Below are 3,157 nucleotides of genomic sequence, written 5' to 3' on the forward strand. Positions count from 1 at the left end.
CATGAATCAGGAATCCCGAAAGATCATCTCACTTTAGGCAAGTTCAGCAGTCCTCTTTCTGAGGGTTCTTTGTGTCCAGTCTATGCATCAGTCCAGGCAAGAGCAGTTTCTTGCCTAAATGGCTATCAAACTCAATAAGGATCCTCTTTGATGCCCATCTTCCTTATGAAGTAGATTGGTGCTGCCAGGAGCAGACGTGTCTCATTTTCATGAAAAGTCCTAAGTTATTAAAACATTAAATGCCATATTTTGCAGTCTTTGAGAGATATGAAGTATGCCTATCTAACTGAAATATATCTCTATATATCTAGAAAATCTAACTAACATGACTACAAGTTTTACTATTATCAATGATTATTCATTAGCAACCGATATTTCCTAATTACACATTACATATTTAAATGAACAACACAATCATACCCTAATTAGTATCAGAAATACATATACATATAACAAAATTAACCTTAATTTTAAATCATTAAAGCAAAATCCATATCCATGCAAATTATTCATATCTATATCATATCCCCCTTTAAATGTAAAAGAACATTTATAAACAATATTTGGGAATGTGGGCTCAGCTATTTCTCTCTAAACTGCTTCCTGCTGAATGGGGGCGCTGTTATTTAGGTCTTTCATGGTGTAACCTGTGTGCCAGGTTCATCTCAGTTGGCAGTTGAGTGAAGTAATTTTTTGAGGGTATTCACAGCAACCTTTCAGGAGGGCGTGGTCTGTCATACCATATTGGAATAAAAGCAATCCACAGGGTTTCATTTTCTGTAAAAACAAAAGAAGAATCTCTTTTCCAAAGTATCATATCCTTAGATCCAAATTCTGAAGTCAAGGTATTTTCAAAATATCTATGTTGGATTCATTCAGCAGCATTTATAAACAAATATCTTTTAGCAGCTGTTGCTTCTTCCTCAGCATTCAAACAATTCAAAGAGAGCATAATAGCATAGAGTATCAAGATTCTCTGTGTATTTTCCATCTTTGTGCAGCTTTATTTTAACCTCTATTTCATTTATTTTTACTTTTACTTTTTTGAGACAGTTTCTCTATATATCTTTGGCCTCGAATAACTCTTTAGACCAGGCTGTCCTTGAACTCTCAGAGATCCCTCTGTCTCTGCCTTCCAGGCACTGGGATTAAAGGTGTGTGCTACCACACCTTGAAGTCACAGAGGTCAATCTATCTCTGCCTCCCAAGTGTTGGGATTAAAGGTGTGTGCCATCACACCCTAGCTACTTCCTTTTTTATTTTTTTACTTTTAAGAACTTTAACCTTTAGGCTGCATATATTTTTAACACACTTTAAATCATTTAGAGGTTTTCTTCAACTTTGAATCTTTCTTTCCTGTATCTCTCTCTTTTTCTGACAACATGAGCCTTTAAATTACTGAGCAATATGGGTAGGATTCAAGCCGTGGCTTTGCCAGCTAGATCCATCCCATTCCTTAGCTTTCCAGCCTCATGGCAGAGGTACTGGCTGTAGCCATGTTTATTACCACAACTCTGTGGTGGTTCAAGGTCCCTGCCAGCGAATAAGCTGCAACAGTGTCACACAACAATCAAAAGCTCCATAGTCAGGACTGCCCCCTTGAACGAGTCAGAGTTTGCCATGGCAGGATGGACTAGAATGCCAGCATTTTAAAACGGCACAACTTTTTTCCCGCAACAGCTGAAAACTGAAAAGCATGCAGTCAGCTTTTCATCAACACTATGTAAGTGTTTTGTGGCAGGACCTCTTAAAAGAGCTGCAGGGTTTTGCAGCTAATGCTGAGTCAGGAAGCCTCTCTTAGATGAGAGCACTTTCTTGCCTCTAGCAAGCAGAACAGACCTGAGAAATTGTTGCTATCAAGAAAACATGCTTTATTCTTTCCCAAGCTTTCTCAAGCTTTCTGTGGATTCAGTTATTCACGTCTGGGCGCCATTCTGTAGTGTGGAGCTGTGGGCCGGCTTCCCACCGCCCTATGCCCCAAAATAATTACACGGAAACTGTATTCTTTTAAACACTGCTTGGCTCATTAGTTCCAGCCTCTTATTAGCTAATTCTCACATCTCTTGCTTTAACCCATATCTAATAATCTGTGTATCACCACGAATGGTGTCTTACCGGGAAAGATTCAGCACGTCTGACCTGGTGGCTGGCTTCATCGCATCTGTCTCACTGAGGAGAGGCACGGCAGTCTGGCTAACTTAAGAGAGGCATGGCATCTGACTGAGCCATCTACCTCACTTCCTTCTTCCTGTTCTGTCTACTCCACCCACCTAAGGGCTGGCCAAGGCAGTTTCTTTATTAAAACAGAAGACTCTCCCACATCAAATTTCTAATTGTGTTCTGCTTTTTCCTGTTTCTGTGAAAAAATAATTTTTTTTTTTGGTTTTTTGAGACAGGGTTTCTCTGCAGCTTTAGAGCCTGTCCTGGAACTAGCTCTTGTAGACCAGGCTGGTCTCAAACTCAGAGATCCGCCTGCCTCTGCATCCTGAGTGCTGGGATTAAAGGCGTGCGCCACCACCGCCCGGCTAAAAAATAATTTTTTTATTGATATTTATTGAGCTCTACATTTTTCTCTCCTCCCCTCCCTGCCTCTCCCCTCCCCTCTTCAATCTTCCCCCCAAGGTCTGATTGCTCCCATTTTACTCAGGAGATCTTGTCTTTTTCTACTTCCCATGTAGATTAAATTTATGTAAGTCTCTCTTAGTGTTTGCATTGTTGTCTAAATTCTCTGGGATTATGGTTTGTAGGCTGGCTTTCTTTGATTTATGTTTAAAAACCACCTATGAGTGCTCACTTTGGCAGCACATATACTAAAACTGGAACAATGCAGAGAAGATTAGCATGGCCCCTGTGCAAGGATGACACACAAATTCGTGAAGCTTTCCATATTTTTACAAAAATGGGATCCACCATTCTTCTGTTAACAAGAAACACACCTCAACCTCAAAGACAGACACTACCTCAGAGTAAAAGGCTGGGAAAAGCTTTTCCAATCAAATGTACCAAATCTAACATATCTAATATCTAACAAAAATTGATTTCAAACTAAAATCAATCAGAAGAGATGGAAAAGGACACTTTATACTCATAACAGGAACAATTCATCAGGAGGAAGTCTCAATCCTGAATATCTATGCCCCTAATATAAAAGCACATA

The 3,157-nt window shown here is 39.7% G+C and overlaps 1 non-coding gene across 1 annotated transcript; it reads left to right on the forward strand.

Annotated features, from left to right (window-relative positions):
- The first annotated feature begins 2,786 nt into the window (after positions 1-2,786).
- On the forward strand, positions 2,787-2,893 carry LOC119826973. Its single transcript, XR_005287528.1, has one exon. It is a non-coding gene; the product is annotated as a U6 spliceosomal RNA (small nuclear RNA).
- The last annotated feature ends 264 nt before the right edge of the window (positions 2,894-3,157 follow it).

Source organism: Arvicola amphibius, chromosome 11, assembly GCF_903992535.2.
Source record: "Arvicola amphibius chromosome 11, mArvAmp1.2, whole genome shotgun sequence".
Taxonomy (NCBI): domain Eukaryota; kingdom Metazoa; phylum Chordata; class Mammalia; order Rodentia; family Cricetidae; genus Arvicola; species Arvicola amphibius.